The sequence below is a fragment of the Symphodus melops genome (assembly GCF_947650265.1).
Source record: "Symphodus melops genome assembly, chromosome: 3".
Taxonomy (NCBI): Eukaryota; Metazoa; Chordata; class Actinopteri; order Labriformes; family Labridae; genus Symphodus; species Symphodus melops.
The window spans coordinates 13,743,416-13,756,780 of NC_136693.1; the positions used below are offsets into that span (position 1 = coordinate 13,743,416).

The 13,365-nt window shown below is 42.2% G+C and overlaps 1 protein-coding gene across 3 annotated transcripts in view; it reads left to right on the forward strand.

Moving 5' to 3' along the window:
* Nucleotides 1–13,365, forward strand: part of zfhx3b (zinc finger homeobox 3b) — a 272,318-nt gene that overhangs the window by 64,504 nt on the left and 194,449 nt on the right. For 2 of the 3 annotated variants that reach the window (XM_079340132.1, XM_079340135.1), the window contains exon 1: nt 13,029–13,295. The exons of the other annotated variant lie outside the window; for it this stretch is intronic. The gene's annotated coding sequence lies outside the window, so the exon portion shown is untranslated. Of the gene's footprint in view, nt 1–13,028; nt 13,296–13,365 lie in introns of those variants that run through there. 3 annotated transcript variants of the gene reach the window in all.

Sequence of the window (13,365 nt, forward strand, 5' to 3'; positions counted from 1 at the left end):
GGACTGTCTGTAATGTGGTTTTTCTATGTAGTGAGCCCATGTCAGAGCCAAATAAACCCAGTACGGCTCACTGACCGGGCAACCTCTTCCCTGCAAACGATTGCACCCCGGCAAGAGAGCCTCCTCTGTCATCTGATGTTCCCTTCTACTTAAAAACAGAGCAGGAGGGATGGGACGAGGGGGAGAGAGGAAAGCCACAGCCCGCTATCATCATTTTATTTTGATTTTTTTTCCTCCCCCCATCCTATTCTTTAATCCCTCTGATGAAGTCTGGACAGGCAGAGGCATGCTCTCACAGACAGCAATTTCGCTGCACCATATGTGCCTCACACATCGGATGGCAGGGTGGAGAGGGGTCTGTCGGGAGCACAGCCAGGAGCGAGGAAGGAGAGGTGGAAAAATACACAACATGAAATCCAGAGTGGGTTGCAGCCGGGGGTGCAACGATGCCCTGTGATGTTTCGTCTGCAACATCCGCTTAAACGCAGCGTCAGCAAGGTGCCCATCATGCATTTAGCTAATTTAAAAAAAAAGCGCACCCTATCAAAACATCTCGACTTGTTGTGAAATATTAGCTCTTATGCAGGTAAAAAATGAGCCAGGTACTCACACAAAAGAAGCCAGGTACCCGACACAAAATGGTGGTAAGCTGTGTGCTGCTTGGCCCCTCCCTGCGCTGAGGATGCTGTGCCGACACCCTGATCATGTGATTAGAGAGGATGGAAAATCGCTGCGCGTCTACTGTGGTTGCCTTCAGACTTCCCTGGTGTATCCGATTGCCCCAGAGGAGATGACTTTAAAATAGTAGACCAAAATTGATTTAAAAAAAAAAAAAGGGAGTTACAAATCTTCAACAAAAAGTATTTCTCCACATGACATATTTGATTTTGGGACCATCATTTATTTATTTTATCATTTTACAATATGAATGTGCGCGTTAACTTTCAGATATTATACGTGTAAGCTAAATAGAATGGCATGTACGGATATTAAGAGCTTCATGGTACAGAATTAGGTGCTTGTCACAGTAAAGGGGACACAAAGGGGAATGGGCGGAGGCTACAATAATTAAATTTGGGTCAATACACCTTGCCCAGTTACACACAAGGGTAGATCCATAATCCTGCTTGTCCCTTGATCTGTTTGCATTATCAGCACCCTCTGTGCTGACCAAGCAGCTTGCTCCTTATATCTCACACTTGTTTCCGATGTACATAATATATCTGTCCCATATCCTCCAGACCTGTTTACTCGGGTGGAGAAATACTGTATGTGTAGACCTTAAAAAAAGAAACACACTTCATTCATTCTTCCTGGAGAAGGATAGAGTCAAGGGGAGGGTGTTAGTGAGGGTGGGATTGGGGTTTGGGGGGGGGGGGGGGGGGGGGGGGGGGCACAGAAGGTTACACTTAAGCTCTGATTGGCTAGTATGTAATTAAGGCTGCATTTGGCAGCTTTCAATTTTAGGTGAGAATTGAAGGGGAATTAGAGTGACTGTGTCTATTACTAAGCTCACCTGAGAGCTCAGGAGCATGTATCAGTCCTGTGAAACTCAGTCCTGTCACACAGATTACTCGACAATGGGCTGGCCGGGGCCGGCTGACATCAAGATGCTGTTGAGATGGGGTTGGCATCATTCGAAGAAATACTATGGTGGCTGATAAGGACAAATCTCTGCAAAGGCAAAACAGCCTTTCACGTTTGTTTCTTCCTTTTGCATTGATTTTGTATTTGCAGCGTGATTCTATAATCTATATCTATTTTTTTTTTCCTATTGCAACACATATTACTTGTATTCGTACGTGTTTTTAGTTTACATTGACTCTGACTGCAACCCTTTTCCTCCAAATGGAACTCTTTACAGCAATCTTACTCTCATCTGCCACCTTAATATTCAGCTTATCTGCAAGAGAAAACAAACAACAACTGATTGAATAACTTTAAATAGAGATGGATTGATTCAAATACTTGAGCTTACTTACAGAAACAAAACTTAATAGAGCATAAATGTTCCAAGTTGTCGCCAACCGAGTGGTTCCTGTGAAACATTCCTCACACTAACGCATCAGTATCATTGCATCCATGCAGGGTTGTACAGTGGCTCCAGCGAGTCGTTTTAAATGTATTTTAAATGGCAATAATAAGGCCTGCTGAGTGATGGATGCTGTCAGCGTACAGCATACACCTATGCAGCCCCGGGCCCAGCAGGTGTAGATCAGCAGCACATTAGACAGACGGGGGGAAATGTGGTGCGCATGGGGCGATGTCTGCGAGAGAAGACATTCATTTGCTGTCCCTCAGTCCGTACTGTTGCTCCTGGAAGTGTGTAAGAGCTCTGCCCAGGAGGATCCGTTTAATGCTCTTCATTTGCTGCAGGGGAAACGGAGACATCCCACGGTATTGATCCAACTATTGACATCATTTGACGGTCCTTTCAAGCGTATTGTTCGGCTGCCAAGGAAAGAGAGTAAAGTGTACTGGGGTGATCTCTGTGTCATCGGGGCAGCTTGTGTGTAATGCAGTACAATGCATATTCAAAGAATGGTAGTCATGTTGAAAAGGTTACCACGCCTTGACCCTGAGCAGCTTGGCCTCAGCCTTGGTTAAACTCTCAGAGGCAGGAAGCCTGAAGCTCTTCAGGCCTATCGTCACAGTCCTTGAAAAAAACATTGTTCTTTTTACTTTGATCCTTTTTTCTTCTAAACAACTTAAAACATCTAGTCCAGTTCGATTTTTAAGTGACTAGTTTTATGTACATTATATCATTGTGGCACTTATATATAGTTTGGGAGTGGGCTGGAAAAATAACGTACTTTCCCCCTTGCACAGGCTGAGACTGTTGCTGTGTCCAGTCAGCGTTTGGTTTTTGTAGAAGCTGCCCCTGACTTTGAGCCGTTCCCAGGCTCTCAGGGGTTGTCAGACGGCTCAGAGGGGACAGCTTTGTGTGACGCACAGAGAGCAGATGTTACTCTGCATTTGTCTTGGCCCGTTTGGGATGGCGTCCCTGTCCAGACTTGACCCTTGACCTCTTAGGTTAATTAGCATGCTCCTGCAGTCGAGTCCTAAAAAACCCAAATCTCACATGTTCAGTGCAGCCTCGGAGTTCAGATGGAGAAAAAATTGTGTTCTATGAACGAGCTTTTTTATATGCTTGGCACTGTGGTCCAAATGAGGAAAGTGTTTAGGAAAGTATTTAGTTGTTTGCTGAGCTTTGCAAAACTGATAAAAATGAATTACAACAAAAGGCTTTAATTTCAAAATATTTAAACGTTAAACTTTAATATTATGTAGGAAAAACACTTCTTACTTCTGGAGGACTGTTATCTATAACGAGTCCTGATACCTATGTGGGTCAACCTGGCAAGAATGTCCTTCATGATTCAAAAAACTCAATTTGATTGAAAAACTAATTTTCTCTTAATTTATTCTGACTGTGAGACGATGATTATGCTGTTGGAAGTGCCTTTTAATTTTTCTTCTTCTTCTCCTTTTATTTACATCCCAAATGTCTTTGTTTTTCCTCTAAAATGACCTTTTTGACTTTGTGCATTTTTATGGCACTAAGACTAACTTTAGTTGGTCTCAAAGTGAACTACAAGTTTTACATTAAAACACACACCATTGACTATCGATGTGTGGAAGAGACGCTTCAAGTTTGAGTGTTAGAGCAGGTTGTTTTGACGTGAGACATTGTTTGTGTGTGCTCTTCTCACTGTGTGCAGGTTTGAGGGAACATGCCAGGATGGAATATAAACAGCAGGTCCCCGGCTGAACAGAGAATATATTACATTGGTCTTAAATAGTGAGGTCATAAATTTACAGTGGCACCTCTATCTCTCAAACTGGGTGTGGGGGGGGGGGTCTTCTCCTCTGCTTTACCTCCTCTCACCGTGTTTCAGTGAGATGTTGTGAAGCTGCTCCCCACTGACCACCTCCAGGCCCCGGGGCTTTCTGTGGGGAATGAGCTGCTTGCTGACCACTTCAATAACATTCAATCATTGGTATCATTTGCAATTCTTGTAACTATGTTCAGACTTTATAATGTGACAGGCTCTGTCAAAATCCAGATGATTGGAATCGAAGTTAAACCAACGTTTTCCTCCAATGGATCATTTGTGATGGGGTCTAATACTGTTACTGAGAGGATGGAGAGACTTTCAGAATATTGATTCCTGTTGAATCAGGAAAGTAAACTTTTTTGGGGTCCTTCACACTGAACACTGAAAAAATGTATAAGAGACTTTGCATGTATGGCTGACAGGAAGATTTAGCCAGAGTTGGTATTGAAACTTGTGAATATACAGAAAGTGTCAAGCTGATCTTTTTGTGTAGTTATAGATAAGGTCTTTTTGACTCCATGTCAGAAAAGAATAATTTGGGCACTTTGTATATAATGCATTGATTTAACTTCAAGCTATGCACAAATTGCTACATTTTACAAAAGTGCAAATTTACATTGATTCTTTGGAGCATTATATGGCATTTTAGTTTGCAATTTCATTCCCAGGAAGTCATGACAGCCTTTATTTAGAATTTAGTGCAGCAAAAGAAATGTAAGAACACTGACTTGACATCCTAACTATACCCATAATAAGTAATATCCGTGTGTGACGAATTGCTGCAAGATCTGTTGCATTTTTTTTTAGAATTTCAATCAAATAAAACTAATAACAATGTGATTGTCCTCACACATTGTATCACTTTGTGAAGACATGCCGTACAGTCTCCGGTTGATCTGACCTCAGCCACACATCGTGACTCTCTGAAGGTAAAAAGGAGCATCTCATTGTTGTTGTCGGAGCTGCAGTGATTACTGCTTTCCCTGTGAAACTTTCTCCTGGATCAAAGACTCTCTCATGCATTAATAAAGGCTGTTTTGTGCGACTCTTATTAGCTGTAATGTGCCTGTCGGGTAATTCATGTCTGATGGCAGCGAGCGTCAGATGTAGGCGGAAGAATGGAAGAGGACACACAGTGTTGTATTTCAATATTGCGGCCTTTTATGGGCACTGGGGCTAAATTTATATTGATCTAAATTTGATAATGATTCTATTAGCGATATTAAATTTGTATGTGTTCAGGGGCTCGGTTACACATTGACACAGAAAAAGGGCAAAAGAAAACAAATTAGTGTGCAAGGGTGGATTGTGTTGCATGTAATATAAGGCGGGGCTATTGCTGGAGATCATCAGGAACTGTCAGTGAAGTCGAAAGAAGAGAGGAAGACACTTTGTTTGTGCATGTGTGAGTGTGTAAATATCTCTCTATGTCAATAGCTTGTGGCTAATCTAGTTTAATGCAGATTTAATCAGATATTAACACTGAATGAAAGTGTGTATTTGCTCACTGGTTACATTTATTTATTTGTTTTGCAGTTTTTATACTCTTAATTGAATCTCTGGGAGGTTTACGCGCTCTGCACTTGAAGTGTGTGTTCGGTTTATAGATGCCATTATGTTATCCGTTATTAACACCAGACCAATTATTGACACCTCACTCACACTGGTCAGCCAGCCTGCCAATAGCTGTCTCCTACTATCAGGGGCGAGTCAGAGGTCATTATCAGAGATATGGGGCCACAAAGGGGGCCTCAGGGACTCCACCAGTCTCCGGCTCAACAGGCCCGTGAACGAGACGGGTCAGGCCAATGCAAATCCCCCCCCAACCTCTCACTCCAGCCACTCGGTGTCTCCTCCCTCTCTTTGTTTCTGTGTCCTCGTGTTGCTTACAGGATGTATGTCTGAACAACGTCAACACCGAGACTGACACGATGACAATGGTCCTCACCCCAGTGTGCAACTGGTTTTTTACTGAGAATCGTCTTTTCTTAGTTTGTTTTAGTTGTGCCTTTTAGACATCGTTGTAAATGAGGAACACATCAGGGATATAAAAAGACATTTTAGGGATGTTGTTTATCGGTAGACTTACAGCTGTGTTTGTTATTAGCACTCCTAGCTTTGCCTGTGGCCTCCGCAGTTGCAGATGATGTGGAGGTATCACAAGTCAGACTCAGTGTTTTCATTTCAGCTGGCAGCATGAGGCTGATAAATCTTTTAGAGAGAGAAAACACTGATTTAGACTGCGTGCATATGGGCAGGTCCCTTGAAAATAATGGGTTATGTATACTTAGGAGAATTAACATAAGACATTTTACACAGTCTAAGAAAAATATAATTCATACATAATTGATTGGCGGCATGATTGCCTGAGTTTACTGTCATTTTTCTGCGGTGAGACAAAGTCTTTCCTGCGGCTGTTTAGCCTTAATGGACTTTGGGGGATATTTAATTCAGGGCTGTCCAGGATCAAAATGGAGCTGCAGAACTCTCCCTCTCTCTTTTATATAACATGTATGGCTCCCTCATCTTAAATGACTCTCATTTAGCATGCAAACCCATGGTCAGGGCTGCTCTAATTGCCTGTCATTTTGATAAACTCTATCAACTTATTTAAATTTGTTTTGCCTCACTTTGCAGTTTGAGGTGCAGGTGAGGAGGGTGGTACTATCAACATCCATTCGTGTAGTTTTTGGTTTGGAAGCATCATGTGTGGAAGCAGGCGCCTTTTGGTGACATGGACGGGAGAATCTGATTTGAAGTCATTATGGACTGTGAGATGTTGTTTGCTATTTGTATACACCAGTATAACAAAAAATCTTTGGACCAATGCAGGGTTTTTTTTTTCAACCTAAAGAAATTTCTATTAAGTTATTGTTTAATAGATTTGGGAAAAAACATTTAATTCATCAGCAGGGAGTTTGGCGCAAATTCATTTGGTCGCTGAAAATCTCTAATCTGTCTGTCCTGTGTGGAAAAAACATTTTGTTAGCAATTTAAAATGTAACAGAAATTGCGTATCAGTGAGGTGTTGGAAAGTCTTATCTTCAATCTGATTAAATTAACAGTCACGCAAAAGGGTAGTTACATTTTATTCTTACAATAAAAAAGTCCTAACTTTGACCCTTTAAATGGTTAAGTTATGGCCTTTCTAATATTATTGCCATGCCAAGCTTAACTCTGAAACAAAACAAAATAACAACACATAAGGCCTAAGCATCATGATGCCATAAAAATCAAATACATAATAAATACTTGCAGTGAGGCTGATACAGTTGTGCTATAAGCTAACTGTGTCATCTGTCTTTTGGATAACTTGTTTTGATAATTCATTCTTGTGCGACTGGATGAACTCAGGTATTGGTGAGAAAACCGTCAGTCATAAAGAGCACTATAGGTTTAAAAAGATTAACAACACCAGGGGCTGTGTTTTTTTTTTCTATAGTGAGCAGTGGAACGGTCCAATAAGTTGCTGACTCAAACTCAAGAATGAAAAAGGATGAAAGTTGCAAAGGACTCAAAACCTTGACCATTTTCACACCTTAGCACTTTTGGAGCAGCACTTCAGTCTGAGCAGACAGCGGCCCTTATGATGGCTCGAAACGAGAATGGACTAATAGCCATTTTCTGCAGACGCTCCTTTCACAGCAGGATGGACAAGGTGAACAGAACACGGCCCAAACCCCTGGTCACCCCTTCATTATCCCTCTGTAACCATCCACATCAGCAGACACCATCGCTCCGACCTGCTGGGCCCGCCGCTGCACCGGCCACTCGCCCGAGACGAAAAGCAATGAACTCCAAAACATGCCGTTCATCTTCCAGATGGAGTGATTTACTGATTTAGCACGGGCTCTGTCCCCCAAGAGCCGCTGCACCCATACACACGCATTCCCCACTCTGCTGAATAAACATTTATATTCTTTAACTTGATGTTCTGATATTATGAAAATAGAAATCAAGCACTTAAAATGCATTCGGAACATTCTGTGCACAACCGACCGATGGAGGAAATTGAGAAAAATGACACTGGGGGTGTACGGGAGGAAAAATGAATATATCCTGCTGGACCGCGGTGCTCAGTGGGGAATTTTAAAATCATACTGGGGAGGGAAAAGAGTGTGTGTTTGTGTGTGTGTGATTTGGGGAGGGGGTGGTGCTCCTTTAACTGCTGAGCTGTACCCAAAAAATAGTGAGGGACATGGTTATTTTTATTTCCTTTTTTCCATGTAGGATAGTTTTATAGGAGCTGGATTTCACTTTGGTAATTTTCTCATCACTCAGAGGCAGCCACCTGTCTCTTCCCAAGATCCCCTTCCTTTGTCTCCCAAATAATAAGCCTAGATTGGAATACGAAATAAGGAAAATGACCAGAGAGGGAATGTGTAAGCAAGAGAGGAAGGATATGAAAAAAGGGGGGTGAGGAATTGAATAAAAAAAAAAAAAAACAGCAGTAGCAGTAAAAAACAGGGGAATTGAGGTACAAAAAAAAATGAGTGAGGTGACCTTTTTCTTGCAGGCTCGCGTCTGGCCATCAGTAAGCAGCCATGTTTGAGAGGGAAGCCATTTTCTCGCTCGGCTCATTACTGTGTTTTATATTCAGCTGTGTGGGGAGGCGCTGGTCACTGTTCAAGCCTGCAGTCATGTCAGGCGTCAGATGAAGGCTGTGTATAATGTCTGTTTGTGTGTGTGTGTGTGTGTGTGTGTGTGTGTGTGTTTGTGCATGCTTTAAGGGAGGGGCTATAAAGAGGAGCCGGGGGCACTCAGGATTAGACAGAGAGACCCCCAGGTTGGAGGCCAGAGCTCAAGTTCATCACGGCACACAATAGAAAGCTCTTCAGAAAGCAATTGGGCTCTTGGTTATATTGGCCTCCGCAGCGTGGACGGCGCTACAAAAATTCTCCTCTCATCTGCCGCCATCACAGCTGCACCTTAACTCCCACATCTACCTCCTGTCCATCCAGTGATCATTATCATCCTGCTTCTTTTGGTCTTAAACCATAAACATGTGAAAGTGACCATGTTGTCTTGATTTCGGTCGTTTTTGTTTTTTTTGTTTTGTGCAGTAAAACAAGAGGGGCTGATATTCTGTGTGTGCGCGTGGGGTCAGACACACTCTTGTTACAACACCACCATTCCTCCTCTTTCTGCTGTCCTTCCACCAACCGTACCTCCTCCTCCCTTTTTACACCCCGTCACCAGGACAGCTGCTCCCCCAGCGTAGCGGCCATTGTGAAGCTCCACACTAACAGGGGTTTTAGCCACTGGTAGTGTGAAATTAAACAGCCACCTCGTCCCTTGATGATAAGTGGCGTCCTGTCTTCATGCCGCGGCTATCTCCTGTCACACAGCTCAAGGTCACGCTTTCAAGGGTGAATTAGAGTTCACTATTGTTAAAAAAAAAAAAAAAAAAGAGAGAGAGAGAGATGCTTCAAACTACAATGTTTGGACCTGATTTTTTTTATTTTGTACGTTTTTTTCTCCTTCATTTTTACAGAGGCTCTAACTGATTCTGTATTGGACATGAATTTTACACTGCATCACTTCTGCCACGCTGCACCCGTGTCCCCCTTTTGTGCCATGAACGTGAACATACTATAATGGAAATATAATATTCAGTGTACTTGATGCAAAAGTGATAAGTACATGATAATTGCATATTATTCAGAGACGTACAATCACAAATGGTTGACTTCAAAAAGAAAAGAGAGTCACAGAAGTCATGAAAAGGCTTTTTCTCCTCTTTTCTGCAAATTATCTTTTGAAATTAATTGTTAATATTTTAGTATTGCTATATATTTTTAATTCACCCTTTGCATTTTTGCAAATATAATGTATCCTTCCACATTCGTTTCGCTGCACCGCCTTGATGAGTACTTCAAATGTGAATTAAAGCACTCCATTTTGAGAGGAAAATGAGTAATAATTCAGAGATATTAATAATACATAATAATGCTATTCAGGAAAATTGAAAGTTTAAAAACAGGATGAAGGAGGAAACATTAAGTCTTGGGTTGTTTGGTGGCGTTTCTTTGGTTCCAAGTGTGGGAAATGAAGCACACTGAGCGAGGCTCTGAGAAAGCAGCAGGGATAGTATACTTATTGGTCGGCCGGGGGTGTGAGGTTGTGGAGGTCATGACAGACGTGTGATGAAGGCTCCTTCAACAGCCACATTGTTAAAACATTAATATTAATTGTCTTTCTTGGTGATGTTTCAAGTCTCTCTCTTTTGTGACTGGCACAAAGATGCTGCAGGGACATGCAGTAGGTGTGTGGCAGAGTGAGGGTGGCTGGTGGTGAAAGTATAGTGGGTGGGTTGGGGGGGGGGGGGTAGAGGTGACTCTTTATCACTTTCTTTCCCTGTCTCATAAGGTATCACTTTCTCCTCTATTCACTGTCTCTCTCACAATTTAAGGTGGTTAAGCAAAGGAAATGAAAATCTTTTTTTTCCTCACCAAGGCTTTTAAAAATAATATTCGAAAGTCTCATGATTATGGTGGAATTAAAATGATTGAGATGGACTCTTAATGCCAATGGAGTCATTTTGCAGTTCTGCTTAAGCCCTAATAGCGGTGATAGAATGGCCTGGCTGGGCCCTGGGCCACATCATTTCCTTTGGTAGCAGTAGCAGATGGGCATCCTGTGGCTGAAGACCAGGCTGTTAACTGCATGAGAATGAATTAGATGACTTTGAAATAAAGTGTGATCTTGCAAATGTCAGTTGTGGATTTTGTAAACAATTCACTTTTTTCTTGAGTGACTAACTGTGTTTAATCAGATTCTCGTTTTTTTAAGCGTTAATGTGCGGCATTCAATCTGTCAAAGTTAAGCTTAACCATGAAAAATAAATGTTTTGTATTCAGCAGAGGCCACCAACCTTCATCCTGATAGATTTTGCTGGATGCTTGTGTTTCTGTTGTGTTGGTCTGTTTCTACTGCTGAGGGAGAGGCCGATAGTGCTGACATAGTCTTGGGGGTCCACTCTGCAGTCATGACTCCGGCTCGGCAGCCTGCCCCCATGGGTCCACATTGCGGCAGCCTGTTGACCAAGCGTTGCAACTCCAGTTTACACAGTCACTTCCCCCCTCCCCTGTGTGCGTCTGAGTTCAGGCCAACGCTGACCAACCTTTGGCCAATCCTGCTCTATCTTTCTATATGGTCTCAAAGAATTGGGATCACACACATTGCTTGGGGATTTAGTATTTTCCTGGCTGCCATTTTTTACAACAATGTAATATATGTTTTATCTTTTTTTTTTAAAAGTTAGTTAGTAAACAAATATTTTTTAAATATGTTTTAATTGACACTTGCTGTCATCCTGCACACAGAAAAAAACAACAACTTGTCATCTATGTAATTTTTATCTGCGAGATATACACCATATGCATATGTTCATACCATTCTTTAAAACTGGGACAGCTTCCACAAAGATCAGGAGTTATTTCCGGGATTTATTTTGATCCACTTGAAGATCTACAAATGGCTGCTTTAAATAGAGGGGGTTCAGATAGTTTTAAGTTCCAATACATCTGCTTTATTTGTAAATGTCAACTTTTTGAAGTGACTTAATTTGTTCAGATAATATAATAAAAAAGTTCCTTTTAATGATTTGCTAAGTGTAATTAAGGAGCTTTTAAGAACCAGTTATATTTTATAGATTAAGAGTAACACAGTACATAACATGCTAAACAATCTGGTATTTCAAAAGTTTAAGAGAAAAGCAAATGTAACACTTTTTAAATAGTTCATCTTATATTTGAATCTGGATTTTCAAACTAAAGTGCTGTATATTCTCCATAGAGGGAAACAGTGTGATATATATTGTGAACAATGAATACAAATTAGTTAATGTAAATGTTTATACCTTTTTTAATGTAATTATTCTAAATACATTGATTTTTGTATTTATTTATTTTTTAGGCAGAGCATATTGTTTACACAATTAAGCCATATATTTGATTCTAAAATATTGTGTTCTCTTTGTCACACTTTTTATCAACACCTCACACTCGCTACCTTTTTTCTTACTCTTACACACACACACATACACAAACATAGTTTGTGTGTTTGCACGATTTGGGACAGCCTGGAGAAGCCGGCAGTGATGTCATTAAGCAGCACCCTGGATGATAAGGCAATCCCAGTCACTGAATAAATAAATATATTAAAATGATATCTTATGTATTCTTTTCACCTCCCTTTAGATCCCCTCCATCCAAAATCCTGACCCCTTATCCCTCCCTCCCTCCTATCTCCCACCCCCTGCCTCCCCAAAACACACGCGCACACACACACTCACACACACACACACACACACACACACACACACACACGCACACACATCACAAATACACCCATCCGCTGCTGTTGTAGCCACACCACCCTGCTCCCTCCCTTCCCCCTCGTGTCCACTGACATATCAGAGAAAAAAAAAAAAAAGAGTGAATGCAGCTTTGCAATAAATAATGCATTTCACTAATACACATTCAGGTGGAGTCAGTCTGTGGCCCCATCACATGCACATCCAGAGAGAAATACAGAACCCAAGAAGGGGAGAAAGGCTTTCCTCCTGAACTGAGAGCAGTGACGGCTCGATAATAGGCTAAAACAACGAGCATGAGAGCGAAAGAGTGAAGGAGGGAGAGAGGGAGAGAGAGAGAGGGAGAGAGAGAGAGGGAGAGAATTAGAGAGAGAAGGAACAGAGAAAGAAGAAGAAGAAGAAGAAGAGGGGGGCCAAGAGAGAGGGAGAGTGGCAAGCATATTATAACTCATCCATGTGGATCACCCTAGTAGATTGGGAGCAATCCCTTGTTGAAATTGTCTTCTAAACACTTAGAGAGAAGGAGAGGGAACGGAGCAGCCAGCCCAGCTCACTGTGCCTGTGTGTGTGTTCTCACACTGCCTGCTATCCCAGCCAAGGTAGAGAGACCTCTGACAGACCGCATGTATGTGTGTGTGTGTGTGTGTGTCTCACTTTTCTCGTGCGTGTGTTTGTACCATTGCCTATCTTGCGAGCCAGCCAGTCAGCCAGCTAGTGAGTGTGTGTGCATGAGTGTTTGAGCGAGAGGAAGAGAGAGAGTGAGAGGGAAGGTGTGTGTGTGTGTGTGTGTGTGTGTGTGTGTGTGTGTGTGTGTCTGTGTGTGTGTGTGCGTAAGGAAGGAAGAGGGGGTATTATGCACCCTGGATGTTGCCTCGTGCTTTAAACAGCTGCCTACAAGCCCAGGTAGTGCGCGCCAGCTTCTAAATAAGCAGCACATTCACCGTCCCCTTCAGGACAAGAGGCTAGGCTGCAGAGTGTGAAATCAGACTAATACAGTGGCGTAGGGCTGAGCAGAAGCAGGAAGCAGCTCCTGCATGACTTACTCAGACTAGAGGTGTAGAGGACAAGAAGCAGCAGAAGAAGAAAAAGAGGGGGATTGGACGTCAGGAGGGAAAGGGGAGGAAAAAACAGACAGTAAGGTTAGTAAAATATTTTCTAATTCCTGCTCTGTGGATTGTGTCTTTCAGTCTACAGGACTTTGAGTACAGT